Raw genomic sequence first — 17,409 nt, forward strand, 5'->3', positions numbered from 1 at the left:
GTCCTCCCTTTAAACCTGTAGGTCTAACCCTTTAAACTCGTAGGATTAGTCGTTTCCGAACTTGCATAAAGAAAGGATGCGGGGCATAGCTTTGTGAGATGAAGCTCCATAAAAAATAGAATCTCAATGAGACACTCTTATCATATGACTGGTATTTCGAGCAGTTTTAGCACACAGTTCATGCTCGTTAAAAAATAAACGCAAGATCCGAGCAGTTTTAACGCGGACTTCATGCTCGTTAAAAAATAAACATAAGCAATGAGCAAGTGTTTCCACCAGCGTTTAAGCTCATTTTAAAATAAAAAATGAACCTACTCGGTAAATAACCACTGTGAATGTAACCTTATCAGCCATTAAAGCCTTGGTCGTGTTTGCACCGTCACCTCCACTTTTCATTTGGCCGATCGTTCACCTCCATATGATTTTTTACCCATTTTGAGGAACAGCTGCGAAGAGTGATTTCACCTAGCCATCCTTATGACACTGCCGTGATTGGAAAATTCCAACCTGTACCTGGAATCAGCTGCTAACCTATTTCATCACTCGTTCCTCAAAAGACGAGTCTTCTTTAAGCTCTTTTCATCTGACTCGTAAAATATGAAAAGATTGCCGAGTTTTGGCCTTCCAGCTCGTTAAAGTGACCGGAAGTGCTATCCCTCCTCTAGATTTTAATCTTTTTGGACCTGAGGGATTATTGCACAAAAAGATCGAGCGCTTGTTTTATTCGGCTCGTTAAAACTATCGAAAACTCATCCCTTCTGTATTGTTTTATACTTTTTCGGACTTAAGGGATTAGATGACGAAAAAGGACTTTTGGAGTTAACTTTATGTACCTTTTCAGACTCTCTAAAAATGAAAAGGACCGAGTTATCCTTGTCGTTAGACTCGTTAAAATCATTAAATAGCGACAAACTTGTCTTTAGACGAGAACGAGTTTCACTATCGCTAGGCTCGTTAAAACATAGCGATGGGCTTTCCCGAAGGGCAAGCTATAGAACAAGCATATGTTATCCTCCTCAAGCTTGACAAAAATAAAGAGGTACTGGTCAGCAATGACTGGGGAAAAATTGGGAGAAACTCAAGAAAACTTTGATGGTAGCAAGTCGCTCTTGAACATGACACTTTTCCTCCGTACCACAATCGGGTTGGGTTGTTTCATTCACCGGTCACATCCATGGTCTCGCCATACCATCCATATTTGGGGTAATGCTACCAATCCATCGCATCAGTGTCGCCATATGTTCAAGAGAAGTCGTTCAGAAAAGTCAACCATGTCCCATCCACTGCCATACATTATCCTTCATCCTTTCATGACCGCCACCCTGAATCATATGTCACAGATCGTTTTCACCTCCATCAAAATCATTAGCTCCGTTCCGTGTCACTGATGTGGGATTCATTGAGGCCCTCCTTTGACGGATCACTTCTTGTCGACATCAGCTCATTATCCAAGAAGTTGATCTAGGAACAACCCCTTCAGTACTTTGAAGCTTGCATGCCTCAATGGCAAGTTTCTCACTTCCGGCGACAGGTATACATCAATGACCTTCGACCGAAAGATTTTGCGTGGTGTTCGACGCCAAGTCCTTTATTCACACCACGTGAATTGTACTGCAGTACCTTGAGGGTCATTATCATTATCGGTGATTCCTCTCGCGCTTGTTAACGGTTTACATCATTGACCGGTAATCAAGCGATGTCTTTCCATGTTCGACTTCAGAACATTTCTCACATGGATCGACTTGTACTTAGAGTGAAGATCGAACGAGTTTGAAGACCCCGGATCTAGTTTCATCCATCCAGGCTGCGATATATATTCAGGAAAGATAAAGACATTGACATGTACATCATTGCAGCAGATAATCATCCTACTCAAAGGATGATAATTTCATCAAAATTATCAGTCTACCATCAGACGATTGTCTGTTCTATGTACAGAAAAATGAATTTATAAAGCTGAACATGGGAATGCCCGCCTCAGCTAGATCATGAAAGCAGTATGAAAAATAATGTATTGTATTGTATCTTATTACAGGTCTCCTCCCAGCATTGGATGAACTTCGGATCCCCCTGATAAAGCATTTCACCCGATAAACGGCCTCATACTTTAGGGGGCAACTGTTATAGACATTTTTGTGCCTTACAACATTGAGCATGAAATGTCCATAATCTAAGGGATCCAAAGTCCCTAAACATGTTGTTCCTACCCCTAGAGGAACAAGGCTAACAAACCACAGCAATTCACAAAAGTTCTCCACCAGAAACTGCTCAAAAACAAGTCAATTCAGGATCATTTCAGTGGCTCCACTAGCTGTCTGCGCTGAATGTCAAATCCAACACTGGCTACCTGCGCTGAATGTCAAAGCCAACACTGGCTACCTGTGCTGAGCGAGAGTAGACATGTGGCAAGTTCATTCCAAGAGGTGTCAAGACCCAGGAAGCTTCCAGAATCTTCCTCAATGACACTTGCCTCAGTGAATTCGACTGGTGATGAGTAAGAGGTTCCAAATCTCCAAGTGGAAGCAAGAACCTCCAAGTGGAATCAAGAACTGACAGAGGGAGAGGACACTAGTCAGATCTCAAGCTGACTCATCCTCTCTCCAAACATCTATATATGGATCTCTCCTCCATGAGATCTGGAGGCTGGAATTTTGTTATTGCAAAGAATTGCTGTTGGTTTGAGATTGGAATCATTGGGTGATTAATGCTTTGAAGGGGGTGAAGATAGGAATTCCATTTGCTGGGAAGGAGATGCTGGATTGGAGCCCTCTGGGTTGTATCTCTTCCTGAACCTTGTTATTCATCAATAAAGCTATCTTGGTTTCTCCTATATACTGATGTACTTTTGATGTATGATTGCATTAGTATGTTTAGTTTATTTCTAATCCTGAACTAGTTATGAATATGAATCCATGTCTTGTGTAGTGTTCTCTTCTTGTGATCTTGCAGAAACCTCTTGAAACTGGGCGAGCGAGAAGGCAAGTAGCTGAGAACCCTCAAAGAGAAGAGAGACCGGATCGAGGGACAAACGGAAGACACCGGTTAGTCCATCTATCTCTCTTCATTCTTAATTCATAAAGGAAGAATACTAGAATAGCTGTCTCTATTTGTTGCTAAGGCACTGTCACACCTTAGGTGGATAGGATCGTCCTGCATAGGCATTTTTCCCCACAACAAAGGGCTACTTACCCTTGTTCTGTACCTACTCTACCGATGGAGGAAAGGAGACCCCTTCCACCCTGGGTGGTGATAGTACTCGTTTTGCTGATGCAAACAACCTTCTAGTGCCCTTTTGATATGTGACAAACACTGGCACACTAGCGGCTTGTGTCTCATGAATCTCATGCTGATGTGAAGGCCCTCCTACCTCATGAAAAACTGCTGGGGGTACTTGAGGACCTGTAAAGACCTCATGTGTAATGAAATCCTCCCATGAGATGTTCAGAAAACCAAGCTAATGCAAGACCACAATTTTAATTAGTGAAAAATGATATATGTTGTTATACTGCTGCTGAGGAGGCTTCTTTTGCACTAAGGTGGTCATCTTCTCAATGTTTCTGCAAATGAAATAAGGGAGGTTCATCATCATCACCCTAGTAAAGTGCATCAAAAATTTGATATGATAGGCATACCGACGAGAAAATCTGCCCTCATAGCTAAAATATTTAATTATGAGTTTCATCAAGGGAGCATATGTGTCCTGAAGATACTTGAAAGGAAAAACTCTACTGATATGTCTCTGAAAACTAGCCTTGATGTAAGGCTCATAATGATCTCTATCTATTAGCTGCCTCTTATACCATTGCTCACCTACATTTGGAATGTCGGTTGCTTGAGCAATAGTCTCAGGTGTCAAGGTGAATGTCACACTTGCCAAAGTGACTTGGCCATTATGAAGATGGAGCACAAACAATCTGGCCAGCTCAAGGTGATACTTGACTCTCTCCACCATCTCACAGAACTGATAACAAGATTGGTGTTGAAAGCATGTGACAGCAAGAGGATAGGCCAACAGCTCGGCAAGTGAAGTAGGCTCCTCCCGGTTATGTTTTCCACCCTTGTGAGGCCTCCTTGGTGCATGCATTTCTCTAGAAGAATCACTGACTGTCTCCTCATCTCTGTCATAGGAAGAATCTGACTCCATGTTTGCCAATGTTTGAGTTTTCTTAGATGAGTATGAAGAGATTTTATGGTGTCTTTAGGTTTTTTGCTGCCAAGGATATGAATGTATGAGGGACTGTGGAGGGAGTGTGTATGAGGGATTTAGGAATGTTGCTGATAGGTTTTTGAGGAATAGAAGGGTTTAGGGGATGATTTTTAGAGTTTGGGAATAGCAATTAGGGTTTGGGATAATGGGATTAGGGATTTAGGGTTAGTTGTTTAGGGATATGAGGAAGTAAAGAGAGGGAGAAAATGAAGTGAAGGAATGAGGGAATGAAGGAGTGAGGGAGTGAAAAATGCTTAGGAGTGGAATTAGCAGCAAAAAATACAATTTACAAACCCTATGCAATTGTTTTTGACAAAAAAAATGCAAGGAGGTAGGGTTTCAATTTTTTTCACATTAAATCACCATAAGCACCAAGATAAACTCATTCATTGGCCATGAAGGAGTGACAACTTACTTGGATAGTGAGGAATTTAGCAAATTTGTGAGTTTGGAAGAGGTTGGGAGTGTTTTTGGACCTTGTAGCCCTGTGCGCTGTGCCACCTCACAGGTGCGCCGCACTCTCTCTATGCGTAGCGCCCATTACAAATTTGCATTGCCAACTGTTGCCCCATGCGTTGTGCTAGATGAATGCGCCGCGCCCACGCCCCAGCGCACCGCGCCTGGGTTTTCTCTTGTTTTGGCAAAAAACTCACTCTCTTGGCTCTTGGAAGACCAATACACTTGCTCTCTTTCTCTTGAGGACACAAATGAACTTTTTAAACATGAAAAATAATTTATATACATATAGTTTTGATTATTCATTTACAAAAACCCACTCTTCTAATGCTTGCTTTTAACTTGCTTTAAAACTCTGTTTTTTGGGCAGTTTGCTTTATTTTTGCCTTTTATGGACTGAATGCTTTGTCTTTTTGTTTTGTTTTGTAGGTGGTGAAGTTGTAGAGGCTTGGCAAAGTGACCAGGGCTACCTCTGAAGTTATTACATATGGAACAAATGAAATTACATCAAATTTGTACATGAAAACATAAAAAACTCTATGAGCATGTGATTATGGAAATTATTGTTGCTGAAACTTTATTTGACCTACTCATGTGCCTATTGACCATTATTGAGCATTTTTAAGACCTTATTGACGAAACCCTAGACCTAATGAGACCTAAAGCCCTAACAATGAATTTTGTAAATTTAAAGACAAAAATTGACTGCAGATGATCTAGATGTATGAAAATAGGCTAGCAGGTAAAGGACATGAGGGAAAATGTATAATATACCATACCATCAAATGATCCATGACCCTAATGGAATGTATCTGATCGAGTGGGACACCTAACATGCAATGCAACAAGAGAATTTGATCACTGATGGAGGGATGAAGATACCGACACTAACATTGGCTCCAATGGGGATGGTAGCTCCTTGGAGGTGCCAAGAACTATGGACCTCTGGAAAGCAGACAATGCCTTCTTTCATTGGGCTTTGGAGTCAATAACTTCAACAAACTAAAACCAATATTTGACTCAAATTCAGGACCGAAATCTGACTCAAAACTGACTCAATTTCAAGACTGAAATCCAACTCAGACTGACTCAATTTCAATACTGAAATCCCACTCAGACTGACTCAAACAATCCAAACGAAAACTGAAATCAAACCTTCATTTTTATAGCCTTCACTTCGGGCCCCAAACTGAATGAGTGATTAAAGTACACACTTGCAATGAAGGAAATAAAACGGTATATACAGTGATACATATGACAACAAGAGATATTTCAAAGATGGTACTCTTTCAGCAGCTGACCATTGATCGGCCCACCAGGAAAATCTTCTCCATCCATTTCTTTCAGCAAGAAAGCGTTCTGACCTCGATATGCAGTAATTTTGAAAGGTCCTTTCCACAGGTTCTCGAACTTGTCGTGTTTCCCTTTGTCTTTGTTTCGGGCATCCCATTTCAGCACTATGTCTTTAATTTGAAACTTGTCCACCTTTGCCTTTCAATCATATATCTTTCTGATTCTCTCCTGTAGCTTGAAGGTATTCTAAAGAACCTCCTCTCTAGTCTACTGTAAATGGATCACTTGATTGATTCTCCACTGCAAACGATCTTCCTCACTACCAGTTTCCTGCAGAAGTTTAACAACCAGAACTACGAGAGATGTAGGAAAAACCATGTCTACACCATACATGATCTCGAAAAGGGACATGCCTATTGACTTTTTCTAACTTAATCTATCCGCCCATAGTGCATTTACCAATTTCTTGTGCCAGCTCTTCTTGTTTGTTTCCAGCAGCTTTTTGATGATGTTGACTAAAGATTTATTCGAGGATTCTGCCAAACCATTACCTTGTGGATAGTATGTAGTTGAGTGGTCCAAGGAAATTTGATATTTATTACAAAAATCAATCATCTTTTTAGATTTAAAGGTTGCTGCATTATCTGTAATCAACTTATTAGGACAACTAAAACGTGACAAAATATTGTTCTCAAGAAACTGAATTATTACTGTATCAGTGGCCTACCGAGTAGGAATCACCTCTATCCATTTAGTGAAGTAGTATGTCACTGTAAGGATCCATTTATGCTGTGATGAAGAAGTAGGATGGATCTCACCAATGAAATCTAAACCCCATTGGTGAAAAGGAGTGCTTACTTCAACCGGTTTGAGTGGCAAAGGATGTAATTTTCTCTTACCTTGAAAAATCAGACATCTGTGGCAGCATGTAACTGTTTTGTACACATCAGAAAAGAGAGCTGGCCAATAATATCCCAATCTCAAATTTTATTCATTGTTGTCTTCCAAAATAGATGAACTCCACATTCTCCTTTATGAAAATCATCCGTGACCTGTTTTGCTTCTTCTTCAACCAAATAATTTAACAAGATACCACCGGGATCTTTCCAATAGAGTGCATTATTCATTATACAAAACTTTGCAGCCTTTAATTTCAAGGTCCTACTTTTGTTCTTAGCCAATCTGGGTGGTGGTCAAAGATGTTGGAGCACATAAAAAATCTCTGAATACCAAGGATAAAGTAAAAACATTTATGCTACCTGAACAAGAGAACTTTCCTCGTCGTCTTTGGACATAACAACAATGAGATTTATGTCCAAGGCATGCAAATTAGACTCCGCATTCAGTTTAGCCAGCCCATGTCCTTTGATGAGCTTTGTTGGTTTGATCTCCACATCATATTTTAACAAAGCAGCGATCCATTTATCTTGTCTCCCTTCTGGATTTGTTTGCACTAAGACATCTTTAACAACAACGTTAGGAACATAGGAAAGGATATGAGAATGTAGAATATAAACTCGAAAATCTTTATATGCCTTTACCAAAGCAAGGGATTGCTTTTCAATAATATTGTACTTTAAAGCTGCATCTCTCATCGTTCTGCTGAAAAAAGCAATTGGTTTCTCAAGCTGGTCTCTTTTTTGCATTAAGATTGTTGCCATACTATGATCCGAAGCAAATGAAAACAAAATAAAATCTTGGGAATAATCCAAGCTGATCAAAATTGGAGCTGAAGAGAGGGCTAACTTTACCAAATTGAAAGACTTGATGTTTTCCTCAGTCCACTTCACAACACTATCTTTCTTTAACATGTTTTTGATCTCCCTCAAATGTTCTGCAAGATTTGGCACAAAACAACGTAAGAAATTCATCTTACCATTAAATGACTAGATCTCCTTTTTACTTCGTGGAAAATCAATTTTCTGAATGGCCTACACTCAAGCTATATCAATGCGGATTCCCTCCTTGGATATGATATGACTGAGAATCTTTTCTTCATCCATAGCGAACAAGCTTTTCTTTGGATTGAGGGATATGCCATACTTTCTACACCACTGAAATACAATCTTCAAATGATAAAGGTGCTCTTCATCTGAATTAGAAAAAAACTGTCAAATCATCAAGATAAACAACTAAAAATACATCTTTCTCATTTGCAAATGCAATATCCATAGCTCGCTGAAAGGTTGCACCAGCATTCTTCAATCCAAAAGGCATCTTGGCGTAATGGAAAGTTCCCCACGGAGTAGTGAACGTTGTTTTGTCTCTATCATCCTCATGGACCAAAATTTGGTTATAACCAGAATAACCATCGAGTAGTGACATTCGAGATGCTCCAACTACTCGCTGAAGTATGTGATCCATATTGGGAAATGGATAGTTATCTTTCAAAGATACTTTATTTAGATTTCTGAAATCAATACATAATCAAATCTCACCTGTTTTCTTGCGCACGGGCACCAAATTAGAAATCCAATTTGAAAATCTTATGGGAACGATTATACCAGCTTTGTATAATCGATTCACTTCCTTCTCTATTGAGGGTAGTAGTTTTGGATTTATCCTTCTTAGCTTTTGTCGAAAAGGCTTTTGATTTGGCTTGATTGGGATGATGTGCTGAATTATACTCTTATCATATGCCTTCAAATCTGAATAGTCCCAAGCAAATACATCAGTAAATGAAGATAATAAACTAATGTATTTTTCCTTTACCTGTGGAGGCAAAGCCTTTGATAACTTGACCATTTTAGGATTTTCTGCTGATCCAATGTTTACATCTTCAACTCCTTTCTCGGTGGGTGTCAAGCTCGGTTTCCAGGCTACATCATCTTGATCAAACAACTCCTCTAAAGGTATTAGACCTTTAGGAATGACATTGTCCTTGAGCTGCAAAACTTCCATCTGATTTACTTCCATATCTACTTCACCATCATCATTTTCTCCATCTATAGAAGTGTCTTTGTATTTGCCTTCATTCTGCAGAAATTCCTCAATCTCTTTATCATCTTGAAACACCTGCCAATATCTTTGGTTATCTGGGACAGCAGGGTGATGTTTCACATGAATTTCAAACTTATTGTTTGAATTCATCAGAATCTTCAAATTACTTGCAGCTGTTGCAAGCGAATTTGCAATAACATTCTGAACATGAGGGACACATGTCAAAGTGTAATCTGGAAACATTCTCAAAATATCTAGCACCGCATTCTGATAAGCTCGCATGCGAGGATGCTTAGCTTGGTATTCACCTTTCACTTGCTTGATAACTAACTCGGAGTCGCCATATACTGAAATTCTTTTAGCATTTAACTTCTTAAGGATTTTCAGACCAACAATTAAAGCTTCATATTCAGCCTCATTATTTGAACAATCAAAAGCCAATTTATACGAACATACCCTTACATTACTTGGCACTTTGTTTGGAAGAAATGCAGGGCTGTGTATCCAAATGCCAATTCCAGCACCTTCTCTTCCTACTATGCCATCAAAGTCCATGCTCCACAACCCAGCCTCATCTTCCAAATGCTGAAATTCATTTTTCTCTTCTTCTTTTGCTTGCTGTCCATCAACTTTTTTCTGCTGTCGGAAGGCTGACTGATCAGTGGTACTATCAAGCTTTCATATTTCTTGATCTAGTATAGCTCTGAAACTTTCAGTGATCTTTGGAATATCTTCTACTTCAACTACTTGACTATTTACATCATTAAACCTATCAGAATATAAATCAAAAGATTCCAAATCAGTATGTACATAGTTGATTGGATGATTTAGAGGTTTCTCCTTGCTAGTGATCATGTACTTCATCTTTTTCTCCAGGTATAATTTCCTCAACTAACCAAACACGAGAATAGTAGCATAGGAGAAATCAAGCTGCAATGTCCCTTTGAGTTTTTCTCCCCAAGATCTGGAAATAAGCATGCCAAATCTAGGAGGAATATCCACCACAACTACATCCACCAAAACATTCTTCGTTGGGATCTAATCTAAAGTGACAATCAAGTATTTAATAAGCCCAATTCATTTGACCGTACCAGAATCAAAGGAATATAGATCATGGTACTTGCGAGTGATATCTAGACCCAATTTTTCCATGATTTCTTTAGGCATGGGATTATGAGAGGCTCCAAAATCGAACATGGCATTGTGCAATACAAAATCAACAGTCTAAGGCCGATGTAAAATGGAGCTACATCACTGTCCTCAGACTGACCTTCTAATGCTGGCCCAAAGATAAGTTCGGGTTGATCATCCTCCACATTTACCATATCAGATAATGGATCCAAATTCAAAATCTTAGACACCTGACCTTTATAGCTGTTGTTTTTCATTAATTCAGTCAAAGGAATTGACACTTTCAACTTAGCAATTTCATTTTCTAAGCTAAAGGCTGATGTTTTCTCTACCTCTTTGACTGGAGCATCCTTCTTTTCAGTCTTCTCCTTTGATACAATTGACTGATTTGATCTTTCATTTTTTTATTGTGTTTTGCTGGTGTTAGGATTTGATGTCTCCCTTCCCTTTCTTTGTGCTATGGGAGAATTGTTCTTTGGCGGTGACACTTCCTTCCTCTTCTGAATTGGATTGATCGGAACTTCTCTACTCCTGAGTGAATATTGTCACTGTTGGGCTGTCAAATCATTCATGTATCCCCTTTGATATTAATAAGACTCTTCTTCAAGAACTGTTTCATTTGTCAAGATGAAATTTTCGTCTTTTTGTATAGTTGGGATTTCTAAATACTCTTCATCTTCACTGATATAAATGGGTAGATCATCAGGTGTAAAGAAATGTTTCTCCTCACCAATTATCTTCTCATCATCATCTGATTTTGGACCATGTACAAAATTCTGCTATAGGGGTGTCTTCACTTGCTGTTGTGCCACTTGGTCTTGTCCTCTTTGTTCTCGTTGCTTGATTCTGAATTATGGTTGCTGCTGGCCACGAAAGTTTGGATTTATGACTTTTGCTTTAGGCTTATCAGCAATTATGAGCCTATCAAAAATCTTCTCAATCTTGTGAATCAAATGATCAGAGGAAGAAGCTTCCTCTTTTATGGTCACCTTCTTTTCAGCCTTTGCTCTAGCTCTCTTGGCAAGCAAATTTGCCTCAATGTTGACTGCAATTTTCTGCATGTCCTTCAATGTTGCCGGATGTTACTCCCTCAATTTATACGCCATGTCAGGATCGAATCCATCAAGGAATTTAATCAAAGCCAAGCCCATAGGTAGCTTTATATCAGTAGGAATTGCATTGTAAACAGTATTGAATCTGACACAATAATCTTGGACACTCTCACCAACATTCCTCTTGATGTTCTCATATTCAGAAAGAATTTGAAGAGGGTTTTTCCTTACCTCCCAGCGATCAAAGAATTGTCTCTGAAGATTTGTCAATGTAGTGATACTTGCAACTGGCAAAGCTCTGAATGACTTCCGCACTTCACCTCCAAAAGTTTGCACAAATAATTTCATAGTCACATTTTCTGCATCGATCTCATGAGATCAAAGAAATCTGTCATCCTATCCACATGCTGCTAAGCTGTAATGCTTTAAGGAGTACCATCAAACAATGGGATCTTACTTTGGTAGTCAACAGGCATGTCATCCAAATTTTGAGGCAACATAAGGGGTGCATATTGGGCAGCCATTGCTCTAGGTGGATTTACAACTGGTCTTGGAGATGTCGGAGGAGTCAGAACAATGATAGCAGATGATGATGTATTTGTTGTATGAGGTGTCAATGGAAGAGATGAAATATGAGATGTTTGAGGTGTTGATGGGGTTGATCGGGTAGAAGAGACAGGAGGTCTCTGATCTGATTTAGCAGGTTGCACAGGAATGGTGGGAATGAATGGAGTTTCAGTAGGAATTCCTGAGCTAGACGCAATTGCGGTTGAACCAAGAGTTGCTGATGCAGATTCTAAGAACTCGGGAATATTTGAAACCACAATGGAAGTCTGAAGATTCAAGATGTAACTGTCAATTGATCTATTTTCCCTTTCAGTTTCAAGATATTTGACAAACTCTGGATTTAAAACAATGGAACCAAAACCACTTTCAGATTTAGTCTCAAACAACGATAGATCAAAATGTTCGTAAAATTCAAGATCTTCAAGATATTCAAAAACAACAGGACATGAACGGGATTTAAACACAAGAATCACAAAACTTTCTTGTCGGAGAATTCTTGGGATGAGATTTGGATTTTCATACATAGGAGGAGGATTAGGATCAGGATTGGTTGTAGTATATCGTCTAGAAGCCAATGTGTTGAATTAATCCAAAAATCAAATGGACCAAATCAACTTTTTCAGCCTATCAAATTCTAAACTCATCATCCAAAGTCTAGAATTGCTTAATGATATTGAGGTAATCATTTAGATCAGCTATTTAGTTTATAAAATAGACCGGAGATTGACTGAAGCAGCATTCATCTACTTTCGCTAATGCAAAGCAAGAGTGTTTCGAAGGCTGCCTAGCTAACTTCAGGCTCCGTCTGTAGTCTACAAAGAAAAACAATGATAATAAACTTTCATCCCTAGTGGAGTCGCCACTATGTTATGGCCTAAATCTACCTCAGGCTGAGAAAGGCAGGATCTAGGGTAACATCAAACCATGCTTAACCTGGTAGCTAGCCCTACCAAGTCGGGAGAGGGCTCTCTCCTTGTCAATATCAGGAAAATATGGCCAATGAAGCTTGAGATGACTAATGCAATGACTGATTTTAGGCTAGGTATGTGTATAGAGGTGTTTGATTGAATTTAAGATGGTTTTGCTTGCTCAATTGTGAAAGGCAGATTTGGGTCCAGGGAATGGACATAGTCTTGCAGAGATCTCTATCGGCGAGGTAGACAAATGGTTTAGCAATTCAAATTGAATGAGATGGAGAGCTTTTATACTGGTGAGGAGTTGGATAGGGCATGAAAGACTCAGGGATCCTCTTCAAATAGCTGAAAAACAAACCCTAGGTAGAGCACTGCAATTTCAATGTATTCCATTTTTATCCTTGTTTGATTTAGTTAAGATGAAGAAAAGAGAGATAATGGCATACATAAAACACATGTTAAACTTTAAATTATAGAAGGAAACATAATACCAAATCAAGATGCCACAAGAATCCCATAAAGTACTGCAAACCCTAGTCAATTCCTTTGCCAAACTGCTGAAAATGAATGTACAATAATGCTCAAAGCATTCACAAGAGTCCAACCTTTCTCAATGACTGAAAAACTACTAGATATAGGTATCAAACAACTCATGCTAGGATTTAAGGGTCAATTTCATGAGTTTAGGAGCTATTTCAACAAGATCTAAACTAAGAACTGAAAAGTAGGCAGTGGAACAGCATGCCTCTAAAACCTAGGAAACTGATTCATTCAGTTGCAAACTACTTTTTCATGATGAATCTACCTCTATGAGTGAAAATTTGGCATAATTACATCAAAATCCATCAATTCACATTAAATTACATCATGATTTTGACTATTAGAAAGAGAAAATTCAAACTATGAAGAAACTAGGCAAAAAACATAGTTTTTTGGCCAAAATGAGCAAATTTCTTCCTATGCATCGCGTTGATTTCCCTATGCTTAGCACATTTTTGCAGCTAATTTTTGAGAACTTCCTGTGCACTAAATTGGCTCCAAGTAGGCGTGTTGGAAAGGTCTACCTGTCTGCTTTCTAAAACAAGTGGAATTTCTGAATTTGGCCTCCATTTACCCATCCAAAATTGAGTTCTCCCAATACTGCTTCCTGTGTGTCCAAAAAGGGGCAGAAAGGTCATTTTTGAGGTGTTTTTGACCTTTTTGGAAGCTCAAAACCTGTCAACATTTCTTGGTCATGTGAGAGAATTCATATTTTTCCATGAAAAATCCAAAAATGATGAGTTTTCCTCAAAAGGAGGTCTCTAGGAAAAGCACATGCCAAGTGGCACAGCGCATTGGGCAGAAAAACCTATTTCTTAGGCCAAATTTTCAAAATTTGCAAAAAATTCCCCAAATTTCTTGAAATTTGGGCTAAGTGTTCCTCATCAGGTGTTGTGTTTGGCTAAGGAAGCCTCAACGAAGATCTGAAGTCTATTTTTCTCTTTTCTCTTCCTCATGGTTTTCTTCAATTTGGCCTTCAAATTCCATATTTCTTGACAAGTAGTGTTATGCCATCTTCCTCAACATGTTTTTCTCATTGTTGGCCTTCTCTAGCATCCTTTCTAGGTGCATGTTTGTCCTCTCAAGCTAAGATTCACGATCAGCTTGAATTTCTTGCTCAAGCGTGGTCAATTTGATTTTCCTCCTCTTAGCAGCTTGCTGGTTTGCCCTTATGTTTTGGAGCTCCATGATGGTTTGCTGATATTCTAGTTGTCTATTCCTTTGCTCCAAATAATTAATGATCTACTTGGCTCTTTCCAGGTTTAGAGACAAATGTTGAATGTCATCTTGCTACTCTTGAATGATCTCTTTAAATTTTGAGCTTTGTGAGCCCAAATCAGTGTCCTCATCCTGAATGAGGATGAAATCTATCTCATGACCTCTTGAAGGTCCCTCATCATGCAAGGGCTACTTACCCTTTTCTTGTATCTACTCTGCTGATGGAGGAAATGAGACCCCTTCCACCATGGGTGGAGATAGTACTCGTTTTGCTGCTGCAAACAACCTTCTAGTGCCCTTTTGCTATGTGACAAACAACGGCACACTAGCGGCTTGTGTCTCATGAATCTCATGCTGATGTGAAGGCCCTCCCACCTCATGAAAAACTACTGCGGGTACTTGAGGTCCTATAAATACCTCATGTGCAATGAAATCCACCCATGAGATGTTCAGTAAACCAAGCTGATGCAAGACCACAATTTTGATTAGTGCAAAATGATATATGATGTTATACTGCTACTGAGGAGGCTTCTTTTGCACTAAGGTGGTCATCTTCTCAATGTTCCGGCAAATGAAATAAGGGAGGTTCATCATCCTCACCCTAGTAAAGTGCATCAATAATCTGATATGATATGCATACAGACGAGAAAATCTGCCCTCACAGCTGAAATATTTAATTATGAGTTTCATCAAGGGAGCATATGTGTCCAAAAGATACTTGAAAGGAAAAACTCTATTGATATGTCTCTAAAAACCAGCCTTGATGTAAGGCTCGTGATGATCTCTATCTATTAGTTGCCTCTTATACCATTTCTCACCTACATTTGGAATGCCGGTTTGTTATAGACATTTTTGGGCACTGCAACCCCAAGCATAAAATGTCCATGAACCAAGGGCTCCTAAGTCCCTAAAAGTGTTGTTCTAACCCCTAAAGGAACAAGGTCAACTGATTACAACTTCTCCCAGAAGTTCTCCATGAAAAACTTCTCAGAACTGGTCATAACAGGATCATTTCAGCTGTTCCATAGGCAAAGTGCATTGCATCTCACCTAAATACACTGTGTAGGTGCGTTGCATTTCAAAAAGCCCTTCTATGGGGTGATATGGGCGAGAAGTGACAAATGGCAGTGTCATTCTGCGAGGTGGAGAGGCATGGAATCTTCCAGAAACTTCTCCTGTGACACTTGCCTCTCTGAATTCGACCAAGGATGAGTAAGAGATCATCAATCTCCAAGTGGAAGCAAGAACTATCAGAGGGAAGACACTAATCAAATCACAAGCTTACTCATCTCCCTTACAGATATCTATATATGGATCCCTCATCCCAAAGATCTAGAGGCTGGAATTTTTCATATTGTAAGGAATTGTTGTTGGTTTTTTGAGACAACATCAGACTGTTGGGTGATCTAAGCTTTGTATGAGGTGAAGAGGGGCTTACTTGCTGAGAGGATGATGCTAGGTCAGAACAACTGGTTGTAACTCCCTTGGCTCTTTCTTGTTTATCAATAAAAAGATATTCAAGTTTTCCTCCATACTCTTGTGTCATTTATGTTTTGCATCTGTATGGTCAATCTACATCTGATCCTAGATTGTTTATGATTATAGATCCATGTTCTTGTATAGTTTTATGCTACTGTGATCCTACAGGTACTCTGTGAAGCCGGGCGTACAAGGGAGCAGGTAGCGAAAGACTATCAAGAGAGAGAGGAATCGAACTAGGAGATTAGCGCAAGACAGAGGTTGGTCTTCTTTGTTCTTCTCTCATCTATATTTCATAAAGGAAAAACAAAAGTAGCTTTACTTTGTTTGTTTCTAAGGTAGCTACCACACCTTAGTGGGATAAGCAGTTCTGTGTAGACACTTTTCCCTGTAACAAAATGGAAACTCCACTGGGGACGAATTAGTTTGTTTGTTTATCTTCCTTGTTGTTTATTTTATAAACTTACAGACGGAGCCTGAAGTCGAGCCAGGTAGCTTTCAAACTGCATTCGCTATGCAAATGCAAAGTATATAAATGCCGCTTTAGTCAGTCTTCGGGATTTGTTTATGACTTAAACAACTGATTCACAAACTCTCTGATTGCCCTTGTGGTAACTCTTAGAACCTCCTTAGATCTTCCCCTGATTGTTGCATTACTGATTACCATTTGCTCGGCCAAAACCCATGAACTGAACTGCAAATTGTGACCCAAAACCCAAGCAAAGTCTCGTCTCTGGCCCATCGCAGGTACTGTTCTATGAATCTGAAATTCAGCGCACTTCCCGAGTGTAGTAGGTGCGCTGCATTTCAAATTCCCTGTGTTACAGGTGCGCTGATCAGACTAGGCATTGTTCAATTTTGGTTTCTGTGATTCATTCTTTTCAGTTCTATTCATGAATTTTGCTGCCTGTAATCAGTATATCTCTGTTTAAAACCCCTTTTCCTTGCTGTTATTCCGCCTCCTTTGTACAAAAGAACTGTAAATGTTTTTGTGTATTTGTTGAGTCATTTTCAGTTTTCCTTTGCAAAAAGTAACGTAATCGTACTATCGTCCTTTGATTTGAAAGCGTCGCAAGTGTCATTTTCAGTCATAGGAAAGAGTTTGGTTGCTGTAGATAGTCGATTATCCTGTTACTGTTGTATTTGGTCTGAATTTGTAATTTTTCTAATGTCAAAAGCAAGTATTCATTTCCAAATCGTAAAGTGTTTTGATTGTCTCCATTTCTGATTTCGAAAAGAAACTTGTTAGTAATTGTCACTTGAAAAGTAATTCAGATTTGTGCATTAGCTTTCTTTTTACCACTCACATACTAAGAAAGCCAAAAACAAATACATGCATGTGCATTTGCATTTAGACTGTTTGTTTGGTTTGATTTGGCATTTAGAGTGTGCTCTTTGCTCTTTGTGAAAGGATATTGTCTCTCTTTCCTTAGTAGCTAGGATTTTCATTGCACAAAGAAGATAAAAGATTGTTTATCATCTTAGATTGTATTTTAGGAATTATACATCTACATCTCGCAGTGAACCTGAAAGGCAAATTTATTAAACAAGATCAACTATAAAATAAATTCAATGAATCTAACAACGCTTTGGAACCTAACACACAACATTT

The sequence above is a fragment of the Pinus tabuliformis genome, chromosome 6 (assembly GCF_031772625.1).
Source record: "Pinus tabuliformis cultivar Carrire ecotype Pingquan chromosome 6, CPIR1, whole genome shotgun sequence".
NCBI lineage: Eukaryota > Viridiplantae > Streptophyta > Pinopsida > Pinales > Pinaceae > Pinus > Pinus tabuliformis.